Consider the following 9,141-nt stretch of genomic DNA (forward strand, 5'->3'; position numbering starts at 1 on the left):
TGCACATATTCCACAAACCATCACTTGGGGAGTTTGTCTCGTGGCTAACTTTTGGACAATGGAGGTTAAAGCTTTGATTTGAGACTCGAGATTTGATGATCCCACTGTTGGATTAGTGTCTAAGTCCATAACTATTTTGGTAAGTACTTGACCCGATTATGAGCATGGTCCTTTTGGGTTGCCTTCACTATAGCAATATGTAGGATGATTTAAGGAGAGAAAGGTTTGAATATGATTTATTAATATATTATGAGAATAATATATTAAAGGAGAAATCATATTGTTTAATTAGTATTAGTCAAGAATTAATTGATAATTAATTTTGTGGCTAAAGGAGATTAATTAAATTTGGGGGACTGGACTGCAATTATTGGATAATTGAGTTATTGGGCTAAGGAATGCTAAAGGAACAAGGGGTGAAAAAAATTATGATGGAAGCCCATCATATTTTCGTCCATGGCCTTATCCAGAAGGTTCCATGGGCTGCTTAGAGTTTAAGCTGTCCATTAGGGTTTTGACTGAAACCCTAGCAGCCCACACAAGTATATAAAGGACCCCTTAGGCTCCCAAAACGTGGATGACTGATTCTCTAGGGTTTCTAGTCGTTTTTGGCAGCCTCCTTTCTTTTCCTCTTCATCCAAGTTGCATAAGGTGTTTGTGACTCCATTAGAGGTGCAACACTTGAGGCACTAAGCTTTTGAAGCCAATCCAAGCAAGGAATTGATTGTTATTGCTATATAACAATCAAAGGTAATTCTATATACCCTAATTCAGTTTATAATATGTTAGATCTAAGTTTATTAGTCTTGGATTCAAAGCATGTAGACCAGCTTACACTTCATTACTTTTATTAAAAGAAATGAAACTAAAAACTACTTTATGTATGATATTCATCTCCATCTTGGTCTTGGGATTTTAAGAGGGCACGCTCACAAACTATTTTTTTTATAGAAAATATCGGATTTTCTGGAGTTTTACAACGAATTATAAATAAAGATATTACAATGTTTTACCTACAAAAATGCTTATGAACTCACCAACTTTTTAGTTGACGATTTTCAAAACGACTTGTATTCTCAGGGATCTAGTAGACATGTATTCACCACTTTCGAGGCCCGATGTCGCTGCATTTTGTTTTTTTTTCTTTTTACTTCCGATATTCGTGTTTAGCTTTTGAACAGAACAAGTATTGTAAACAATGTAAATTTAATATTAATGTATGAATGTTTGTGTTGTTATGTTTCATTACTATTCAATTGTTATGATACTGTACATGACGTCCTCCGCCCCCGAAAGTTTCTGTCGTTCCGGTTTGGAAGTGTGACAGTACCATTGGGTACACTTAGCGTACTAGCTGAAAAGCTAGTACATGGGGCGTACCACATGGTACGCTTAGCGTGCTAAGGAGGAAGTTGATCGCGAGATCGAAGCCTCATACGTTGGTCGTACGAATGTTACGTTGGGCGTATGAGGGGTTTAATAAAACCCTAATTTTAGGGTTTTGCACTCTATATAAGCTCCTTAAGTCCCTAGGGCTGGCGTCTTTATCAGCCTCCATTGTCCTAAAACCCTAATCTCGGACCCTAATAACCTCTTTGAGTGTTCTTAAGCCTTGGGTTTGATTTTTGGTGGTTTGTGCTCCTTGAAGTGTTAGAAGAAGAAGTTGGAAGACTCTTTCATTGGAGGGAATCCTAGAGATCCAGATTTAGCTCCATCTTTTGGTGACTTTTGAGCTATAAAGTTCATAACTTGTCTACTCCTTGCTTATATTTATTCATGTTATGGTTTTATGCTTATTTGTCCCTTTTTGGTTGGTCTTAATGGTTTAAGGTCGTTTTAGTAGCTAAATCTTCTAAATATGGATGTTTGGAGAGTTCCTCAAGCTTAAAGGTGCAAACTTTATGGGGTTTATGGTCTCATGCAGGCATTAAGTCATTTATTAAGCTCTTTTGAGCTCTAGGGTCTCATTAAGCCATGTATGCACGTAAAGTTGGCAACTTTACGTGATAAACCATCTTAAGGAAGTAAGATTTGAGTTTGGGTTGAGGTCCTATTCGGTTAAGAGCTGGAAATGGAAAGTTGGCCGAACAGGGGAGTACGCTGCGTGTACAAGCTTGTACGTGCCGTGTACAAGCCCTAAAGCGTGTACACTTAGTGTACAGGCTGAGTACGCCCTACGTACTCAACAATGGGTTGTGGATCGGGCTTTTCGATGTTAGGCTCCATTTTGGGCTTTAGGGGTCTAAGGCTTTACTTTGGGCCATCACAATATTGTTGTGGGGCTAAGTATTGTTTGGACCTTGATTTAAGGCGCATGAAGGGGTTTGGGCCCAATTTGGAAAATTAGGCCATAGTGGGCCTTGGGTGATTATTTTGGAATATTGGGCATTTGGACAATTTGGATTGGGCTTGGGCCTTGGGTCGAATATAGGGAAGGGTAAAAGGTCTTTTACCCTAATTTGGACTCTTAGGGTGAGTCAGGATCTAATTATTAATCGGATGATGTTTTGTGATTATAGTGCGAGGATTTGTAGCGGGCCAGCAGCTAGAGATTTATCCGTGAGATTCAGCAGTTCGAGGTGAGTTTTCCTCACCTTACTTAGCGAGTCGAAGGCACCAATGTCGGCCTATGATCTGTTATGTTGGAATACTAGATGTCTGTGTGAATCTTGTATGTGTACGTGCTTGTATGCTTAATGGGTCGGGCCCGATGGCTATTCTGTATGCTATTACATGTTATGCTTATATGAATTGTATGTGGGTTGGGCCTGTTATGCGAGTTTGGGTGGGGACCGTTATACTCATTGGGCGGGGCCCGTTATGCGAGTTTGAGCGGGGCCCGTTATGTGTTATGTATGTATGGTATGTAATATGTTGGAAAACTCACTAAGCTTTGTGCTTACAGTTTTCAGTTTATGTTTCAGGTACTTCCGGTTCAAAAGGGAAGAACTCGAGATGACTGTAGAGCATACACACCACCTCGTTCTGCATCTTGTGATTTACTTTGATATGATATGTTGATTGATACATTTGTTATCTGGATTTTTATGATGATGTATTTGGGATATCAGTTTTATAAAATTAAAATGAAATTTTTGGGTCTCATTTTTGGACGTTTCAAGCATACTGACCAAAATACCTAAAGTGCCCCTAAGTCAAACCCTAGTCAAAATCCAGGTCAAAGCCAACTAAGTCAACCGAGTTGACTCAGTGGGTGTGTTGGGTGTACTCCTTACGTACGCGGGGATTACTGCATGGTTGACCGGAGTCGGGGATTTGACCACATATCTGCAGCGTACCCCTTGGTATGCCCAACGTACCCCTTGGTACGCCCAGCGTACGCAACTGCTCACCACTTAAGCCATTAAGTGATTAATCCTTAAGCACTTACGTCCAAAATCTAGATCTAGGTTCAAAAAGATGTCCTTAGCCATAAAGTTTCCAACTTTATGGTTTACCATGGCTATAAAGACCTTAGCTCCAAAAACCCTAGCTTCTTTACCCATTAAGACAAACTAGCTCTTGCATTGAAAGAAACTAAGAACCAAGAACACATTTTTATGACTTAATACCCCCTAAAACCTCTGAAAGGACACTTCAAACGTCTTGGTGTAACTCTTACTCACCAAGACCAAGTTTGGGACTAAAAGGTGGCAACTTTGGGCTAAAACTAGATCCATAAGAAATATACATCAAGATTGAAGCTTTTTACCTTCAAAAGATGCACCAAGGGAAGTAGATGTTGGATCCAAGGCCTTGAGTGAAACACCACAACCTCAAGGTCCTTCCTTCTACTCCAAAGGCTCCAAAATGACAACAAAAAGGGCTCTTCGAGCTTCATAATGCACTCACACACTTTAGGGTTTTAAAATGAGGAAGGGGGCTGCAGATAAGAGGGTGATGAGGCTATAATGGTACTTAAATAGGGTCTAAACCTAAAAAATTATGGTTTACACCTTGGCTACGTACGCCCTATGTACTAGCACAGAACCAAGTACACCCAACGTACCAAGGTGTACTCCTAGCGTACCATGGTGCACCCAAAAATTACGAAAAATGCCATTGGGGACTATTCTAGCAAACAAATCACAACTCAAGAGTCAAAGTGAATACCTGAAAACTATAGATGTTACATGAAGCCACCATCGATCGCTGACTGCTTTGTCTCGATTTCGTTGTGTTGGATTTGGATATTTTTTGAGTTTGGGATCTCATTTCTTTCAAGTTGCAAGTTTATTCCCAGATTCCATGATTTCAAGTTGAAGGTTATTATTTGATTTCATTTTATGGAAATTTTGTCAATTTCATTTTAACATGTATTTTTAAATCTGGTTATTTCATTTATTGCACGATGAAGATTATTTCAAAACTAGAAAATCTCCGACTCCAGTTTTGATTTTGAGTTTTAGTTTAGGTTAGGTTTGATTTTGAGTTTCAGGTTAGGTTAGATTTCAGGTTTTGATTTTGAGTTTCAGATTAGTTTGTAGGTTTAGTTTCCATTTCGGATTCCAACAAAATATGGGTGGAAGGGACGAATTTTCAGAGAAGATAATCGACACTGATGTTCTTAAGGTAGAGGAGGATGGTGGTCGAAAGTGGTTGGAGCTGGCTAGTGGCCGATGGTGGATGGTGGTCGGAGGTGGTTGATAGACGAAGAAGAAATGGGATTCTGTTTAAGGACCGATGGTAATGATAGATATTTAATAAACAACTTCTTTTAATGGGTTAATAGTTAATAACTAATAAATAAAGGCAAAACGGTCTTTTTATGCCGGAGGGATGAAGTGTGCAAGTTTTAAGCAAATGAGGAATGGTCCGAGTTAATTTTTGAAAATATTGATTAAACATGCATTTTAACAATGGAGATTCGTGTGCAAGTTTTAAGCAAATGAGGGATGGTCTGAGTCGATTTATTTAGGGTTATTTATAATTTCTTTTTTGCAGTGTCAAACGTAATATCTATTAAACTCAAAATTACCTTTTCTTTTGAAGTTTTTGATGTAGTTTGTTTGTTTAAAAAAATAATTTTTTGAGTAAATTAGACGAATCGTCTACGGTCCAAGTGTCAAATTGCACGTTCAATCATTATTTTTGAAAATTAACTTGAACCGTCCTCATGTATTTAAATACTACCCGCATAGTCCCTATTGTTGTTAAACGCTAGTTTTCTCCGTTTGGGTACCCCATATGTCTTGCATGCAGGGGTATTTTCGTCATTTCAAGTCATGTGTATATTATCGATTGCGTATGGCGCCACATAGAGTTCACCCAAACATTGCATGCTCTTGGTATGATTTTGTCCTTCAATTGTAAAAGAAACGGTAAATTTACTTTTTAATGAGTAAATATTATTAAACTATAAAAATAAGCGTAAAACAAATTACATATTACAAAGAGAAAAGATAGCAAAACTTGGTTAGTGAAACCAAACAACTCAATTCAATTATTACTTCTACTCCTACTAGGAATTTGGAAAATGCTTGAGAAACAATTCTATCACAAATCTTCACTCTCTTTGCGGCTTATCAGTTCCAAACATAATAATATTTCGAAAGTCCTAAATAACCCAAACAAACCATCCCTCAATCGGAAAAAGAGATGCAAGTGTTATGCTTATAAATTTGCAACCACGTAGCCTTAGCAACAGGACAAACACCAATGAAATAATATTTCAATAAAAATATAAGCGTTATGCTTATAAATTACAATTATCTTACTGAAATATTATAATATCTTTTTAATACTATTTTTTACTGTACTATGTTATAATAAGATAATTATAAGAAATATATGTGTTACGCTTATAAATTACAATTATCTTACCATATCTTTTTAATACTATTTCTGATTGTACTATGCTGAAATAAGATAATTATAAGAAGAAGAAACGAGAGAACACATTGTAATTTCAGACATATATACATTAACAATTTTATAACAAAATGTCACAATCCACAAATTATTTGTAGTACATGCATTAAAAATGATGAAAAATGCAACAATTAATTACGAATAAATTTTTACAATGCAGCCTACTTACTTTCAGATTTAGAATATGTCGTTAGTTCGGACTCTTTTACGCCACAATAAGCATCGAGAGCATCTTCGTTTGCACCAATCTTTCCTGTGAATAAATGCTTAAGGAACTCGTCATAGTCGAAGGGGTTGAACAATAATGGGTGCTCTTCATCCACCAATTCATCTGGAACTTTTGTTATATAGCCAGGCTTGGGGACTGAAAATAGTCCAAGCGAATAACGAGCTTCATTCCCCGTCATCATCACACGATGATACGGAGCATGTAGCAGACCATTCGACCAAGCCTGAAATAAAAAAGATTCTATAATTAAAATTAATTATAATCAAAACAATAGTCTTTTTGTCTTGCAAAATCTATTATAACTATTTTTTTAAACTTACATGGAAAACCTCTCCCACAAAAACTGTAAAAGAATCTATCGACTGCTCAACTCTGATCCATTCTCCACCTTTGGACTCGAGCTCTAACCCTGCTACTTCGTTTTGGTACAAAATGGATAGTGTTGTCTTGTCAATATGTGAAACAAGTCCCATGATGGATTCTTGTGTGTCGGGCCCTTGATATTTTGCTACCCGAAGAAGGTGTTTCGTGTTATCCATATGATCATCCATGTGTTTTTCGAGCCTCAAACTCTCCATAATCATTTTCCTAATCATCCGATCCAACCAATATAACTTATCGGAGATATTCCTAACACTTTCACTGCAAAGAAAAACAAATAAAATAATCATATCAGCCTCAATGCAACCAGTAGATAAAAATGGAATTTTGTGATGGAGACCCCAAATATATAATTTGCCTTTTTTAAAAGTAACCAATAAAGTAGAAAAAAAAAATACTATAGAATATCATAAGTTCTATTTCTAAAATTAGTTTTCTTTTTTCTTTTTGCATGATAAAAAAGAAGATCGTTTACAAAAACTACCTGAATACCGGATTGCCATGGGGCCAGAAGAAGTTGGTGAAGGCTTCAACTTCTCCTGCCACCTGAGCATCAGGGATGGCCATGCTTTCATAGAGTGGCATGGTGGGAGAGTGACCGATGTAGCCATGGAAGGGTTTATCGGAGATGCTTTTGAGTTTGGTTTCTGAAGGGAGACTGAAAAGCTGGTCCAATGAACTGAACAATGAACTCTGAAACTCTGACGACATTCCGGCCATGGATGCTCGGAAGAAACCATACTCAGTGAGTGCTTCATGAACTTGGGTTTTGATTGAATTCCAGTCATCTGGCGTTAATTCGTTCAGATAAATCTTTGAGAAATCAATGAGAGGAAGCTTGGTTGGTGTTTCTGATCCCATATTTTTTGATGAATTTGGTGTAGTGTGTGTTTTGTTCAAGAACCCAACCATTTTATATTAGTCTTAATGGTCGGCTGCTTGGTTGTTTTCTCTTAAAATATTTGGATTAATTCTTAATTAGTGTAAGACAAAATTTTCGATATTTAAGATGATGTTTTTAATTACAAAAAGTCAAAAAGTTAAGTTTTAAAACATTTGAATGCGAGTACATTTTAGACAGCTTTTAACAGGCTAAGCACTTTAACCATTTGATTTTTAATCAAAACTTCAAAATTCACTATTTAATTAACCTATTTACGATAAATGAATTAAATTTGGCAAATCCCATTTTTATTTCCTGGCTTTGATTATTATGTTTTGCGAGATGATACATATTTATAAAGCTAACATTTTTTCTTGAATCTTATTCATTTGAAATCCCCATAAAAATTTGCCAACACCTCATGCATTTGAAACCCCCACACCCTTTCACCTTCAAAGTAATTAATCACACATAATTTCATTTCAAGAAAATCACACACTCTAAAAGTTTAACACCTCATATCTATCTATATTTATATCTATATCTATCTATCTATCTATCTATATATATCTTATAAAGCTAACATTTTTTCTTGAATTTCATGCATTTGAAACTCCTAAGACTATTTTTCCTTGAATCTCATGCATCTGAAACTCCCAAGACTATTCAACTTATACAAATTAATTTATGATTAATTGAAATATTATGATTTGTAACTCTTAAAACTCTTCGAATCATGCTATTTAATTGATGAGTTAAATGGAATATTTAGCCTATATAAGAAATTTGTAGATTACGTAGTTCATGTATGTCAACACAAAATGATAGATACATACTTATAACTAGGCGAATCTCGCGCGTTGCGCGAGAATAAAATTATATAGTTAAAATAATAACTTTTACCAAATTATTATTTAATATTTCTACTTTGAAACAAAATGTTGGTAGTAAAGCAAACATATAGTTACCATATTAGTTTTATGAAACGACCCAAAAATTTCATTTTTATTTTAACAAAATCCATGAAACTGAGTATCACATAATAAATCCATACGATGCGTGTTTCAAACCATAATAAAATACTGTAAGGAAAACTGTATCAAAACATATCAAGAAACTAAATCAACTCCCAGGACAAAAACTGAAGCTATGGTGTGTGCGATGCCATCATCCCGAGCTCTTCCCTTTGCTTGCGGAAGTACCTGAAACCAAAACTGAAACTGTAAGCACAAAGCTTAGTGAGCTCCCCCGAACTACCACATACCACACAATAACAAATAAAGCACATACTGGGCCTTGCCCACTGCATCGGACCGAAGTCCGGAACTGACTGCATCGGACCGAAGTTCGGAACTGACTGCATCGGACCGAAGTCCGGAACTAACTGCAGCGGACCGAAGTCTGGAACTGACTGGGACCTTGTCCCTTGCATCGGACCGAAGTCCGGAACTGACTGATCATAACATAGCATAACACATATCAACTAATATAAACACATATACTGCATACTGCATCGGACTAAAGTCCGGAACATATAACACATAAACATGCTTGAATCACATAGATATCAAGCATACTGAACCATTGCATCGGACTGAAGTCCGGAACTACTGCTAACTAAACGGGCCGGCATTGTGGCCGTAGACCCGTTCCTACTGGAAGGAAACTCACCTCGTAAACTGGCTGCTGTGTGTATGGCTCTGGAAGCTAACTGCTACTGCTCCGGTATCTCCCCGGCTACAATCCATAAACACACTCAATCAGATGCTAATCTTTG

At 36.8% G+C, this 9,141-nt stretch overlaps 1 pseudogene across 1 annotated transcript; it reads right to left on the reverse strand.

The window, feature by feature from the left end:
• Positions 1-6,032: 6,032 nt before the first annotated feature.
• Positions 6,033-7,368, reverse strand: LOC145100077 (putative 2-oxoglutarate-dependent dioxygenase AOP1 pseudogene; annotated as a pseudogene). The gene is made up of 3 exons (XR_013704802.1): positions 6,966-7,368; positions 6,421-6,742; positions 6,033-6,323 (listed from the first exon to the last, which is right to left on the reverse strand). The product of XR_013704802.1 is annotated as a putative 2-oxoglutarate-dependent dioxygenase AOP1 pseudogene (transcript).
• Between the last annotated feature and the right edge of the window lie 1,773 nt (positions 7,369-9,141).

Source organism: Lactuca serriola, chromosome 4 (assembly GCF_051521515.1).
Source record: "Lactuca serriola cultivar US96UC23 chromosome 4, Lser_US96UC23_V15, whole genome shotgun sequence".
NCBI lineage: Eukaryota > Viridiplantae > Streptophyta > Magnoliopsida > Asterales > Asteraceae > Lactuca > Lactuca serriola.